The sequence below is a fragment of the Equus quagga genome, chromosome 2 (genome assembly GCF_021613505.1).
Source record: "Equus quagga isolate Etosha38 chromosome 2, UCLA_HA_Equagga_1.0, whole genome shotgun sequence".
Lineage (NCBI taxonomy): Eukaryota > Metazoa > Chordata > Mammalia > Perissodactyla > Equidae > Equus > Equus quagga.
The window spans coordinates 50295721-50312052 of NC_060268.1; the positions used below are offsets into that span (position 1 = coordinate 50295721).

The following is a 16332-nucleotide window of genomic DNA, read 5'->3' on the forward strand; positions in this document are numbered from 1 at the left end:
GGGCTCTTTTTTTTTTAATTTCGGCTTTATTGAAGTATAATTGACATACACGATTGTAAGATATTTAAAGTGTACATCATGATGATTTGATATATGCTTACATTGTGAAAGGATTCCCCTCATCTAGTTAGTTAGGGGCTCACACCTTAAACATGCAAGCCCTGTTTTGTTTTTCAGGAGGTATCAAATCTATCATAATTTATTAGGGAAAAAATATATATCCCATATATATGTAAAAATAATCCTTTTTCATATTTTGCAGTGAAGATACAGATAGGGCACATTTCAAGATAAGTTTAAATAACAATGGAAGGCAGATTCAATTTTTAAAATAACACAGAAGATAAATTACCATATTCTCTAGGCTAATTAATTCAATTCTCACTGAGAAAGGGCAGCAAGAAACCTGGCTTAACTGTAGCCAATATTGCTGTATCAGCAGCAGGATGAGGTGGACTAAAACAAGATACTTGCACCTATTGGCTAAGAAAAATCAAATGTATGGACTAGAAGTTTCCCATGACGAAAATAAATCCAGGTTAATTCATTAACTTATTGGTGCATTTGGCAAGGTTTATTGAACGAGATACCTTACAGTATAAGACTCAAAAATGAGCTGAAGTCGTGCTCTGCCTCTAGGATATTACAATCTGGTGATGGCAACATACACGGAAAGAGTTTGTCTAAAGTAGTGATGTAATTAAATGCCAAAATGAGTCTCTGAGTTGGTAATTTCAGTGGGAAGCCAGAGAAAGACTAATTCACTGTAGTACAAAATATTCAACAAGAAATGAATTTCCATTTTCTTGAACTTCCAAAGAATTTCACTCTCTCCCTAGATCAGCACGAGAGGCCAAAGCACTGGAGATGTGCTGAACAGACCCGCCCAGCCTGCCCTGGCTCAGAGAAGAGAACTCCCCCTGCCAGCAGAGGAAGGACCCAAAGTCCTCACCATTCTACTTAATGCGATTTTTCTCTTTCCTAGGAGAGTAAGGCTGTTATCTTGGAGGAGACAGGAGGATAGAAGAGGAGAGACATAGGAGATGTTACTGTAACTATGGACATTGCTTCTCTCAGATAAAGTGGGAAAGAATAGTGAGAAGGAAATAGCAGAGTGATTCCCATTCCTCAATCTCTCATTCCCTTTTCATTCATTTAACACATATATTTCTTAGGACTTAATATGTCGCAGAAACCATTCCAGGTACCAGGCACACCATTGTGAATAAGACAGAGTCCTGACCTTCATGGAGCTTGTATTCTACCTGTGGGAGACAAATAGTCGTGTGTGTGTGTGTGTGTGTGTGATGACAGTTAGTGCTATAGAAAAATAAGGCAAGGTAAGGGGGCAGAAAGTGATGAGTGGGGTGAGGGATGCTATTTTAGATGGGATGGTACAAGAAGGCCTCTCTACAGAAACGAATTTTGACCTGAATGAAATGAATGAGAAAGCCATGCAGACATGTGAAGGAAGAGCATTCCAGGCCGAGGAAAGGGGAAATGCAAAGGTTCTGAGGTGTGGCTGAAGCAGAGTAAACAAAGAGAGCGTTACAGAAGATGAAGCCAAACACATGCAAGGGGCTTGTAGGCCATGAAGAGGACTTTGTTTGTCTTCTGAGATAAAAAGCCACTGGCGAGTTTCGAGCAGAGGAGTGAGGGACATGAGTGACTCTAGCTGCTGCGTTAAGAACAGACTGTAGAGTAGTGAGAGTGGAGGCAGGTGGCCCTGGAGGAGGCCTGTGCAGTAATCCAGGTGACAGAAATGATAAGAACCTAGTGGAAGCAGTGGAAATGGTGAGAAAGGGTTCCTATCCTGGATTATTTTCAAAGTAGAACCAATGTGATTTGCTGAGGGACTAGCTGTGGGGAACGAGAGGCAGAAAAGAATCAGGGGCAACTCCAGAATATTTAACCTGAGCCTCTAGAAGAGGGAAGTTGCTATAAACTGAGATGGGGAGACTAAGTGAAAAGCAGATTTGGGAGGGGAAATCAAGAGGTTGGTCCCTAGAGATTGTTGCCCACTTCAAAACCCTTACATCTGTTCAAAAACTAAGATAACAGAAATTGAAACGCTGATCTTAAATTCCATATGGAAATTCAGAATAGCCAGAACAATCTTGAAAAAGAAGAACAAAGTGGGAGGACTCACACTTCCTGATCTCAAAACTTATTACATAGCTACAGTAATAAAGACAGTATGAAACCATCAAAAGGATAGACATATAGATCAATGGAATAGAATTGAGAGTCTAGAAAGAAACTCTCACACTTACAACAGAGTGATTTTCAACAGAGGCGCCAAAACCATTCAAAGGAGAAAAACAGTCTTTTCAACAAATGGTGCTGGGAGAACTAGATATCCATATGCAAAAGTTTTAAGTTAGATCCCCACCTCACACCAAAAAATTAACTTAAAATGAGTCAAAGATTGAAATCTAAGGGCTAAAACTATAAACCTCTTAGAAGAAAACACAGGCGAAAATATTCATGACTCTGGATGTGGCAACGCTTTCTTAGATTTGACACTAAAGTGCAAGCAACAAAAGAAAAAATAAATTATACTTCATTAAAATTAAAAATCAAGGCAGGCCATGGAAATTAAGGAAGGGAGGGAGCAAAGGAAGGTGGGAGGGAGGGAAGGAGAAAGAAAGAAGGGAAGGAAGAAAGTAGGAATGAAAACCAACATAAAATACAGAAAAAATGATCCTCAGTCAAGTTCTTTCAGCATTTTATTAACCTTTCTTCATTTCTAACCATCTGCAGAAAGCTTGTTTTCCAGACTGTGTTTTGCCCCTAAAGCAAGTTTGAACCGTGGAGCACCAACAAATTAAATCAGCAGTAATTACAGAAAACTTATAAGGCATAACGCTACTCCCCCTCCCAGCATCTGACTGATGAGCCAGCCATAAAGTGAGAATCCACCTGGTAGGAAAAAACAGCTGTTAGCCCACAGGGGTAAGGAAGATTCCGAGGCCATGTGGCCCAGGTGGCCAGCAGGAGCCAACATGCTGGCAGGCCAGGTCAAGGGCTCATGAGATTTCCTTTACTTCAGGCCTCACTTTGCTTAATCAGTGATCTATTGGGACAGAGACAAGACTTTTGTAATAGTTACACAAACCTGTCTTCACATCAGCCCTACCACCAGTCAAGACCCAAGGGCCTGGCTGCCCAGATAGGGTTTTCTGTCTGACTGACAAGAAAAGAGAGAAACTTCTCCCACCCAGGCGGTTTGCCGTTCAGACCCCCACCAACAGGAGTGTAAAAGATGTTAAGTAATTCAACTGAAAACAACAGAAGGGAGGAAAGAACTAGAAGGCAGTGCGGGAGGTCTGGGACCTTCCTCCTCTCCTGCCAGTGAAGTTTCTTTTTCCCCTGACGTGGACCCTCACACCTGGATGCCACCCGGAGGTGACTTCAGCCCCTGTCCCAAGCTGGGACTGCACCTCATCCGCACCTCGCACAAGCTGACCTCCACCCCCGGCAGCGACATCGTGAGGTCTGTGCTGAGGGCCTGAAGAGGCAAAGCAACTCTTCTGGCGAGGTCAGACACCCAGAGGCGGGGAGAGAGGAGCCGCAGCCTCCTGCCCCAGCCCCAGGGCCAGCCCCGCCAGTCGCCTGCTACCCTGCTCAGCCCTCCGGGATGAATCGGAGCCCGCCGGGCGCGGGGCCGGAGCACGCCTCCCGACCTCGGGCAGCTGCCGGGCTCACCTGGCTCAGCCCGCTGTGCCCACGCCGCTCTGCCTCCGCACGCGCCGCGTCCAGTCGCTGCTGGCCTTTTTGGGTCTTTGGCGGGTGTTTTCCGTCCGGCCCCACATCACTTCCCGTAAAGGAGAGCGAGGTTGGGGCGGGACCTCCTCTCGACCCGCCACCTCCTGCTTCCTCCTGTCACCTCGAGGAGCACCCCGCCCAACTCGGCCTTTGCGGGCGCCTCCTTGCGCGCCGCTCCCAGTCCCGCCACGCCTGCTTTTTTGAGCCACGAAAAAAACTCCGCTCGCCTCATTTGTCTCAAGCCAGGTCTGTACCGCCCTTTCCTGGAAGGCGCGAAACCTTAGGGGGTTGTTTTCGTTTTGAGACAGAGGTGACATTTACAAACTGCTCCAAGATCGCTGCACTGCAAGGTATAATTTGGTGACTCTCGCCAAATCTCCTTCCTCAAAAGCCATTTTCTACAGGTGTTTCCCAGGGCATCAGATCGGTGTCTCCACCTTGTAGCCAGAGGTGCTGAGCAGCTGCAAAGCCTGCCCTGCCCCGGGTTCCTGAGACGCGGGGGGCTCCTACTCGCGGCGCCCCCAGGTCCGGCTCTCCCGGAGCCCGCCCGGCCTCCGGCTCTGCCACTGTCCATCCCACCCCGCCAGCTCCTCACTCGAGTCGGCCCGGGGATGGTCTTCCCGGGGCGAAGGAAAGCTCTGCGATTCTTAGAAATGACAAGAGGGGGGAAAAAGTAAAATTCTGACAGGAAAAAATAAATATATTTCTGAGAGGTAATGACAAATTGGGTCTCTGCTCGTACAGTCTAGTTCTGATTATAAAATCACTCTAAATTAAATTTCTTTGAGAGTGTGAGAGCCGATCATTAAAAAAAGAAAAAAGTACTTGAAAGAATAGCAGCTGTAAGGAAAAACCTGCCAGCCTTTGCTGCCCCCCAGCGGCTTCCTTCTCTCAGCGCCAAAGGTTTTGTGTATGCTTGGACCTGTGGCTGTGAAGCAGGTTCAAAGCCACTAGGTTCCCACTCAGAGGCAGACAAATTCCTCATCCAGTGGCCTGGGGCCTGCCCCCATGGGATCTCAGGCAAAGCACTTCTGAACCAAATAATCCCATTTCTAAGTAGAGCAAAAGGATTGGAAGCCCTAGTCCAGTTTATCATCTGTTCCATCTCACTCATCTGCCTCTTCTTGTACCACAAATTCCAGCTGCCCCAGGCCTGCCTGCCCAGCCCCATCATCCTTCCAGTCTGTAACCACTCACAGTTTCTATTACAACTACCTTCTCAGATATATGTACAATATACAAAACCACATATAGGATAGACCACATCAAATACTGAATATACATACATTCAATCTAATACTTTCAGGCAAATATAACACAGTGACTTCAGAGTTAAAGATAACAGATTTCACTATCAGATGATCTTTTCAAGGGATGTTCCCCAGCGAGAGAAGGGCCATCAGACTGTTGGTGGAGATTAAAACAGGAAAGGTAGCCCCATGCTGATGTCTACAGAAACCGTCCTGGGACTCACTGATCAGCTAAGATCCGGGGGGCCAACAATCCAGCAGCTGTTAATGGCTGATATGATACTAGGAAAGCCCTCCCTTCAGCCCTCCCCACTCCTGCAGCCAGGCAGGGCTGTCCCCAGGAGTTTATCAGACTGATCAGAAAACAGACAGTGGTGCTGTGGCCCATTCATCACCATTCATTCATTCAGTGAGTCAAGCACTGTGTTAGGTACTGGAGATGCAATAGTCAACAAGGTAACTTGGTCCCTGCTCTCAGGGAGGCTCAGAAACCAACAAGTAAGCAGTTAACTCCAGTGCAGCGAGATGAGATCCCTGATAAGAGAAGTTAAAAAGTGTTATTGGAAGACAGATAAGTGACACCAAATCAAAACTTCCCAGAGAAAGTAATGTATAAGTAAAGAAGGATGAATAAGGTGGGAGGGTGAGAGAGAAGAGAATTCTAGGAAAAGAGAGCAGAGGAAAGGCCTGGAGACAAGAGAGCATGAGATATTCGAGCAACTGAAAGAAGTTCAGAAAAGCTGAAAAAGTGAATAGAAGGAAGCAATCAGAAAAGAAACTGGAGAAATAAGCAAAGGCTGGATTATGAAGAACCCTGGAATGATTATAATGATAATAGCCAACATTTATTGACCATTTAATATGAATCAGCCAATATGTTAAGAACTTTACATAGATCACCTCATTTACTTCTCACAATTGCCCTATGAAACAAGTACTGTTTTTGTCCCCATATTACAGATGAGAAAACTGAGCCTTAAAGTGATTAAGCCACCTGACCAAGATCATACAGTTAATAAGTGGCACAGCCAGGACTAGAACTTAGAACCTATTTTCTTAATGGCTAGAAGGGTAAGAACGGGTTTGAAGGGCCAATTAGCATGCTGAAATCCAAGTGAGGGATAATAGTGATGTAGTGGCGGTGAGAATGAAGTTGAATAGACAGATTTGAGATATTTAGGAGAGTGAATCAAGAAGACTTGGTGGTAGGGGGTGAAGGAGAGGTAGGAATCCATGGAGATGCCCAGGTTTCTGGTTTGGGCAAGTAGGAAACATTGAGCAAAAGGAAGAAAGCCCTGTTGCACAGGGGGGAGGGTGAAATAGGCCATAATGAACAAGGTTAGGACATTTCAAGTTTGATAGACCAGCACCAGCAGAACATCCTAGTCAAACTATTAGGTATGCAGTTGAGGAGCTTGATCTGAAGCACAGAAGACGTGTACTGGAGCTATGACCCAAAGGTACTTAAAGACCTGAGAGTCAATGAGCTAGTCTAGAAAATGTACTGAGAGGGTAAAGAGGGGGTTTGGTGCAGAACCCAGAGGATCACTCAGCATTTAAGACTTGGGCAGAGGAAATCCAAAAAAGAGTCTGAGAAAAAAGTGTCCAGACAGGCAGGAGGAAAACAAGGAAAGTTAGTACAGAAACTAACTATACTGAACACATCTTGTGCCTCAAAATCCTCTCTGCACCACTTCTTATTCTAGCCACAGAATTGGTCCCAGTATACCTCTTGCTTCCTGCTCTGGGGCTTCTCTGACACTGCAGGCTGCTGCTTGAAACATGCAGAGTCCCAACTCCAGTCTCATTAATAGGATTGCCATTGGAGGTATCAGTAAGAACTCATGATTTCTAATATATATAAATAGAATTATTTATAGATATGTATGGAAGTATATTTTCCAGTTCTGTCTCCTAAGAGGCTCTAGAAGCAATTATAACTCAGTAGCTATGACCACATTTAGGACCCAGATCTTAATTTCTAAATACCCTTTTCCAATAAAAAGAACCAAGGACATGATCTTATGTGTATAAAATCCTTAAAAAGTCTACCAAAAAACTATTAGAGCTAATAAATGAAATAAACAAAGATGCAGGATACAAGATCAATACACAAAAATCAGTTGTATTTCTACAAATGAGCAATGAACAATCTGAAATGGAAATTAAGAAAACAATCCCATTTACAATAGCATCAAAAAGAATAAAATACCTAGGAATAAATTTAACCAAGGAGGTGCAAGACTTACATACTGAAAACTACAAAATGCTACTGAAATAAAGACTTAAATAAATAAAAAGATATTCTGTGTTCATAGATTAGAAGACATAATATTGTAAAGATAGCAGCACTCTCCAAAGCGATCTACAGATTCAGTGCAATCCCTATCAAAGTCCCAACATCATTTTTGCAGAAATGGAAAAGTTAATGCTAAAATGTACATGAAATTGCAAAGGACCCCAAAGCCAAAACAATCTTGAAGAAGACCAAAGTTGATGGACTCTCACTTTCTGATTGCAAAACTTAATACAAAGCTACACTAATCAAAACAGTGTGGTGTTGGCATAAGGACAAACATATAGATGAGTGGAATGGACTTGAGAGTCCAGAAATGAGCCCATAATCTATAGTCAACTGATTTTCAACAAGAGTGCCAAGGCCATTCAATGGGAAAAGAATGGTCTCTTTGACACATGGTACTGGGAGAACTGGATACTCACATGCAAAAGAATTAGTGGGACCCTTACCTCACACCATATATAAAAACTAACTCAAATAGATCAAAGACTGATGGGGCAAGGGAAACAACAGAAAAAAATAAACAAATGGAATTACATCAAACTAAAAAGCTTCTGGACATCAAAGGAAACCATCAACAAAATGAAAAGACAACTTAACAATTGGGAAAAGATATTTGCAAACCATATATCTGATAAGGGGTTAATATCCAAAATATACAAAGAACTCATACATCTCAACAATAAAAAACTAACAACCCAATTAAAAAGTGGGCAAAAGATCTGAACAGACATTTCTCCAAAGATGTACAGATGGCCCACAGGCAAATGAAAAGATGTTCAACATCATTAACTATCAGGGAAATACAAATCAAAACTACAATGAGATATCACCTCACTCCCATCAGAACGGCTATAATTAAAAAGACAGGAAACAAGTGTTGGAGAGGATGTGGAGAGAAGGGAACCCTCATACACTGATGGTGGGAGTGCAAACTGATGCAGTCACTATGGAAAACAGTATGGAGATTCTTCAAAAAATCAAGAATAGATCTATCATACGATCCAGCTATTCTACTGCTGGGCATTTATCAAAACATGGAAATACAAATGCATAAAGATACATGCACCCCTATGTTCATCGCAGCATCACTGACAATAGCCAAGACTTGGAAGCAAACTAGGTGCTCATGAAGGGATGAATGGATAAAAAAAATGTAGTATATATACATAATGCAATACTACTCAGCCATAAGAAATGATGAAATCCAGCTATTTGTGACAACATGGATGGACCTTGAGGGTATTATGCTAAGTGAAATACGTCAGAGGGAGAGAGTCAAATATCATATCATCTCACTCATAAGTAGAAGATAAAAACAACAGCAAACAAACACATAGAAAGAGATATTGGATCAGTGGTTACCAGAGGGGAACAGGGAGGGAGGAGGGTGAAAGGGTGTGTGGCACATGTGTGTGGCGATAGATTGTAATTAGTATTTGGGAGGTGAATGCAATGTAATCTACACAGAAATTTAAATACAATGATGTACATCTGAAATTTATATAATGTTATAAACCAATGTTACTGTAATTAAAAAATAGATCAAACACCTAAATTCTAAGAGCTAAAACTATAAAACTCATAGAAGAAAACACAGGCATAAATTTTCATGACCTTGGATTTGGCAATGGCTCCTTAGATTTGATACCACAAGCATAAGCAACAAAAGAAAAATTAATTAGAATTGATCAAAATTTAAAATTTTTGTACATCAAAGGACACTATCAAGAGAATGAAAACACAATCTACAGAATGGAAGAAAAAATTGGCAAATCATATGTCTGATAAGAATATAGTATCAGAATATGTAAAGAGCTCTTACAACTTGACAATAAAAAGACAAACAACCTAATTAAAAAGTAGGCAAAGGACTTGAATAGACATTTCTCCAAAGAAGACATAAAAATGGTCAACAAGCACATGAAAAGATGTTCAACGTCATTAGTCACCAGGGAAATGCACATCAAAACTGTAATGAAATACTACTTCACACCTACTAGGTTGGCCATAACTTTTTTTAAATAAAGAAAAATAACAGGTGCTAGCAAGAATGTGGAGAAATTGCTTATACATTGCTGGTGGGAATATAAAATGATACAATCACCTTGGAAAACAGTCTGACAGGTCTTCAAAAAGTTAAACAGAAAATTACTATATATCCCAACAAGTCCATTCCTAGAAATATACCCAAAAGAATTGAAAACAGGTATTCAAACAAATATTTGTACACAAATGTTCATAGCAGCACTATTTACAATAGACAAAAGGTTGGAAACAACCTAAATGACCATCAGTGGATGAATGGATAAAGAAACTGTAGGGGCCAGCCCTGTGGCCAAGTGGTTAATTAAGTTCACACACTCTGCTTTGGTGGCCCAGGGTTTCGCCAGTTCGGATCCTGAGCACAGACATGGCACCGCTCATCAGGCCACACTGAGGCAGCGTCCCACATAGCACAACCAGAGGCACTCACAACTAGAACAAACAACTATGTCCTGGGGTGCTTTGGAGAGAAGAAGAAGGAAAAAAAAAAGAAGATTGGAACAATTGTTAGCTCAGGTGCCAATCTTTAAAAAAATATATATATAGTATATCCGTACAATGGAATATTATTCAGCCATAAAAAGAAGTGAAGTAGCAATACATGCTACAACATGGATGAACCTCGAAAATATTATGCTAAGTGAGAGAAGTCAGTCATGAAAGATCACATATTGTATGATTCCCTTTATATGAAACATCCAGAATTGGTAAATACATAGAGATAGAAAGCAGACTGATTGCCAGGGGCTGAGGGAAGAGGGAAGTGAATGGCTGCTTACTGCACGGAGAGTTTCCTTTTGGGGTGATGAAAATGTCCTGGAACTTAACAGAGATGATAGTTTCACAACATTGTCAATGCACTGAATGCCACCGAATTGTACAATCTAAAATGGTTAATGGTTAATTTCTTGTTATGTAAATTTTGTTTCAATTTTTAAAAAAGAACCAATAGTCCTTGATTCAAAGCTTGGTCTAGGAAAGAAAAGGATGAACAAGAAAGCAAAGGAGTGCTCAAAAGACGACAGGGACATGTCAAAAGGACACAGGATCCATCCTGGGAGAGGACTCTTCCTCAGCTAAGGCCTTGCTTATTTTAACTGGGATTATAAATATACTTTTGTTTTAAGCTACATTAACAAAACTTATTTTTCAAAAATGCCCACAGTGAATGTCAAAGTATATTCTTAAGTATTTATACCTAGTTGTAAACCATCAAGTCTTGTTTTATACTTGTTAAACTGCAAAATTATTTTCAGATAACGTTTAAACATTACTTCTTGTATTTTAAATAAACATTTATAAAAAGACACAGGCGCCAACTTGAAGGGGCTCCCACTGGCCAAATCTGGGACAATTTGAACATCAAAATAAACAGTGATTGTCAGGGTTAGCTTCACGGGCATGCAACTGGTACATCTCACAGCGTTCTGAGCTCAGAATTTTAATGCTCTGCAGTCACCATCTTGAAATTCTTCATAATTTTATCTTTGTGTTTTATAAGTGAAATCTGATGGCACAATGGAGCATGTAGGAGGCTTGAAGCCTCTGCTCACACATGGTTCTGACTCCTGCCACTGCCCATTCCTAACCCCCTGGGTCCCCTGGGCCCTGCCCAGTCTTGCATTCACCGCCTTGCCCCAGGGCAGTGACTGGGTCACCCTGGCTTGGGGAGGCCCACATTCCACTGTCATCTTCCTCCCTGGGCTTGGGGACAGGGAGCATGAGGGCTGGGTGCATACTCTGACAGCACCATGGGACAGGCAAGAAGGCAGGTGTCCCTGCCCTAGTCTGGTAGTCTAGTCTGAGTCCGCGTGCCACTTGGCAGGGGCCTCCTACCACCACCACCAGGGAATCAAGAATGCCCCAGCATGGAGGCTGCAATCCCTTGGGAGTTGCCCATTCGCCATGAGAAGACTATGAGTCCTCATCCCCACCCAGGTCCCCACAAATCATGCAGCCAGCCCTGGTGATAGTAATGAATTGTAATTCAAGAAATAAAATAGGAATCTGTGAATCATACTGACACATCATTTCTGCAGTATTCGTACCAAAAATGCATAGCCTGTATCTTCTAATCATGAAGAAGCATTAAGCAAACCTAAATTAAAAGCACATTTTACAAAACAGACCAGTATTTAAAAATGTCAAGATTGTGAAAGGCAATGATTGAGGAACCATAATAAATGAAACCAGAGACATAACAACTAAATTTAAATATGATCCTGAATTAGTTCCTGCGCTAGAAAAAGATTTGTCACATTAATGTGACTTGGTAGAATTTGGATAAAATCTGAGATTAGATAATAGTGTACCAATCTAATTTCCTGATCTTGATCATTATACTGGAATTATGAAAGAGAACATCCTTGTTTTTAGGAATTGTACACTGAAATATTCAGGGGTAAAAGGGTATCATGTGGGCAACTTATTCTTCAAGGGTTTAGAAAAACAATAATGTGTTTGTGTGTATACACATACATATATACGGAGAAAGAGATGAAAGCAAATGTGGTAAAATGATATTTGTAGAAACTGGGTAAGAGGTATATGAAAATTCTTTGTACCATTTTTGCACCTTTTCTCTAAGTCTGAAATTATTTCAAAATAATAGCTAAAAAAAACCTTTAGGAGGCCAGCCCCGTGGCCGAGTGGTTAAGTTCACGTGCTCCGCTTCAGTGGCCCAGGGTTTCACTGGTTCGAATCCTGGGCGCGGACATGGCACCGTTCATCAAACAATGCTGAGGTGGCATCCAACATGCCACAACTAGAAGGACCCACAACTAAAAATACACCACTATGTACCAGGGGGCTTTGGGGAGAAAAAGAAAAAAATCTTTAAAAAAAACCTTTAAAAATTCTCTTTAGAAAATCCCATATGATCAAGTCTAGTAGCCAACTTGAAAATCTATCATTGTCTTGGCTTTCCCTCTTTAACTTTTTTACTCCCCCATCCTGCCCTCCTGACCTTGGGGATAGAAAGGATTTGTGATGAGACTGCAGAAACCACCACCTGATTGTGTTACGTGAGAAGGCCCCAATGATACTCCTTTCACTGAGACACTGGTGAGGATACACACACTGATGAGGAGGCCACCATCTCTAAAAAAGGACAACGGTGGTTGTCCTTTTGGGCTGTGACTGACGTAGAAGACGCTGCTCCAACAGGGCTCCCTAGTATCAATTAGAAATAAAAGAATCCCCAAATGGCGAAGGACACATGGCAGGACATAACTAAGATAATGGAAGCAAGACTGGAGTGTAGCCAGGGTGTTGACCCACAGGGATCTGTGGAAATGGCTAATGGATGATGGTGCTCTGAAGGGAAAGATAGATGGGGTGTTTTTCATTTTCGGAGGAGGAGGGGTGATTCTTGACTTGTATACTTTCCTTAAAAGGAAATCAAGAACTAGTGAGTGGAAGGCTGTGTGTCTGCCCACAATGGAAATCATGGTCTCATCAGCTCCCCAATTTAAGTCATTTTATAGACTTAGAGCCAATGATTGAAGCTGTACTCACCTAAGGAATAAACTGTTTAATGCCACAAGAATATACAATAAACATTCCTCTGCTCCTTTCAAGACACCCAAGGCCATTACCCAGGATAAACGTGCATTGGAGAAAGAGGAATACCCAGACTTTGATGCCTGCTGGGTACATGATCTGAGCTGATACTGGTACACGGAGGCTTAACGTCACCATAGTCCTTCAGTTAGAGTGGAGGCTCATGGAGGTGAAAGGATAAATGCAGTTTGGCCCAAATTCATCTTACAGAATCCACTCTGTTGTTCCCCCACCCCCATCCCAAGTCCATGAGTGAGATAAATACATTATTCAGTAACTGGCAGAGCCCTCACATTGACCTTACAGGAAAAGCCCTGCCTGTCTGCTCAGGCTGCTATAAAATGGATGGCTTAAACAACAGATACTCACTTCTCACAGTTCTGAAGGCTGGGGTGTGCAAGACCAAGGTGATGGCAGATTTGGTGTCTGATGAGAAGGCCTCTTTCCTAGTTTGCAGGCAGCCACCTTCTGGCTGTATCCTCCCACGGCGGAGAGATCATCTCTTCCATCTTTTCTTATAAGGGCACTGATCACATTCAGAAGGACTCTACTCTCATGACCTGTTACCTCCCAAAGGCCCCACCTCCAAACACCCTCACAGTAGGGATTAGGGCTTCAACACATGAATAGGGGACAGGGGACACATTCAGTCCATACCAAACCCTTATTGTAGAAAGGACCAACTGAAAGCCCCTGAACCTGCTTTCCTTGGCTAAGATAGTAAATTAGAAGTAATTCATGCAAAGAATTGCAGACATTAATGCCATCTTCAAAGATGTGAAGGATATAGGGTAGGGCATCTCTATATCTAGCCCCCATTCAATTCACCTCCCTGGGCCTTACGAAAACTAGATGGAAAATGATTACCTGTGGAGACGGATAGTGATGATGGTTATACAACAATGTGAACGTACTCACTGGTGCTGAACTGTACACTTAAAAATGGTAAATTTTATGTTATGCATATTTTACCACAAAAAAACAAACCTATGTGGATTGTGGTAGAAAAGAACAGACTACCTCAATTGCAGTTGCTATTCTGGATGCAGCATCTTTGTTGTTTGACAGCTTTGAGAGATAATTCTCACACAATAAAGTTCACCCTTTTAAAGTATATGCTTCAGTGGTTTTTAATATATTCACAAAGTTGTCAATGATCACATTTTCCTCACCCTAAAGAGAAACCCTTTTTCTCCCTTCTTTCCCCTAGTCCCTGGAAGCCACTAATCTACTTTATCTCTATGCTTTGCCTGTTCTGGATATGTCATATAAAGACTCATACAATACATAGTCTCTTGCCCCCAGTTTCTTTATGTTTTCAAAGTTTATTCATGTTATAGCATGTATCTATTTCATTCCTTGTTATGGCTGAGTAATATTCCACTGTGTGGATATACCAGTTTATCCATTATTGACAGACATAGAAGTAGAATTGCTGGGCCATATGGTAACACTATGTTTAACTTTTTGATGAACTATCAAACTGTTACACAGCAGCTACACTGTTTATGAGGGTTTTACTTTCTCTGCATTCTCGCTGAACACTTACTATTTTCTGTCTTTTTACTGTAGTCATCCCAGTGTATGTGAAGTTGTATCTTACTATGGATTTGATTTGAACAGCTGCAGTATCTTTACTGGGAAAAAAAAAATCAAGTCATCCTCTGGCAACTTGGTATGTGACTCCTACACTGACCAATGCATCCTTCTCAAAAAGAGGATCAAAAGCAGTTCAATTTACCTTGATGTTAGGATTATCACTCCTTGGATATAACAGGATTATGTATTCCTGCCTATTGTCAAGTGACTTGATTGCATCGTGTGCAAAGAGTCTGTTTCTGCCCTTAACTTTGGGCTTCACATGCTCTAAATGAACAGAATATGAGAAGACGTGACATTTGCCACATTTGAGCAGAACCTTACAATTTCACGTTTCCTCTCAGTCTCTGTCTCTCAATCCTCTACTCTGTCATAAGCCAGATAGGGGCTGCTCCTTGAGCCTGGGTCCCACAATGAGAAGACACATAGAACAGAACCCCAGTCTACCTGTAGTAAGCAAAGACAAGCCTGTCACATAGTAGATACTTGGTACATGAAGTAAAATTTTTACATATATTTTTATGTGCATAGACGAAAAACAGTCTCAAAAGCTCACACTAAACTGTTAAAGGTGCTGACTAAACCAATATATACATTGATAATTTTCATTTTGTTAATTTCTGTACTGTATAAAGTTATTAATGACCATGTACTATTTTCATAATTTTTTCACTTTTTTTTTTAATTACCCATCCTGGGTTCCACTCAACACAGACAGCTCAGATTAAGCTGTGATGAATTTACTTTTTGAGAAAAAAATAATAATAAAAATAAGTTGATTTAAATAGAGCATTTTATACATATGTGATTACACTTAAAGCTCTCATTGAAAATACATGCTTAAGACTGTTAGGGTAAAAAAGTAATAGCAGTTCTTAGCAATTTCCAAAATCTCTTTCCCTATATGAGTGACAGCTCCATAACAAAGTAACCCCTCCCTTACCGCTACTATTAATGCAAATTTGCTTAGTGCATTAAACAGATATGTCATATTTGCTACCCTATATACACCATCTATCTTCTCTAAAACCTCCATTTGATCTGAGCCACCCCAACTCTCCATTTACACCTCCATCATGCCTGGGATGAGACATGGCTGGCGGTGAAAGACTGCCGAAGTATACTGAACCAGGCTGAGTGTAGGCTAATTGAGGGGCATTCCGTCTGAGCTGGTTCACTTGGTTCACTTCATCTACACATACAACTGTAAACACTGTTCGCAGCTATTTTATAAATACAGTCTACACTGTCACCCTACGATACTGTATATTCTGCAATCCCAGAAAAACAAACCTTGACTAGGAAACAAAATATTCCTCAAGACATTCATTTTTGCTGACAAAGAAATTACTAATCCGTCCTGGTGAAAAGACATAAAATGGCAAATAAAAGTACAGTAAACGTTAAAATTGAGAGTGCTGGTTTAAAAAGTCATTTAAAATCATCACATATGATTTATTTATGTTTAAAATATATCAAGCAGTTTTTACTGGATTATTTATAGTCAATGTATAATTTTAATAGAACCTTAAGCAATTACAGTTCAACTCCACGTAGTACTAACTTTTCTTCTCTTCTGATTCTTGTGCCAATTTCAACTTTTCTTTTAATTCCTTCTGATCTCTGGAATACTGTTCAAATATTGGTTGATAAATATATATTCCTCCAGCAATTCCAAGGATGCTAGCAAAGAGCAGTTGTGGAAGAGTCAACCTTCCAAACATTTTTTCAACAAACCGCAAAGCGCAAAGGTGGCTATGAGAAATTACACTCCACATCCAGGAGATCTCTTCAGATCTGTGTACAAAG

The 16332-nt window shown here is 41.2% G+C and overlaps 1 protein-coding gene across 2 annotated transcripts in view; it reads right to left on the bottom strand.

Annotated features, from left to right (window-relative positions):
* Positions 1 to 3849, bottom strand: part of RAB27A (RAB27A, member RAS oncogene family) — a 66417-nt gene extending 62568 nt beyond the window's left edge. The window contains exon 1 of one of the 2 annotated variants that reach the window (XM_046654011.1): positions 3709 to 3849. The gene's annotated coding sequence lies outside the window, so the exon portion shown is untranslated. The remainder of the gene's footprint in view (positions 1 to 3708) is intronic. The other variant, XM_046654009.1, reaches the window with a different exon arrangement.
* Positions 3850 to 16332: the final 12483 nt, after the last annotated feature.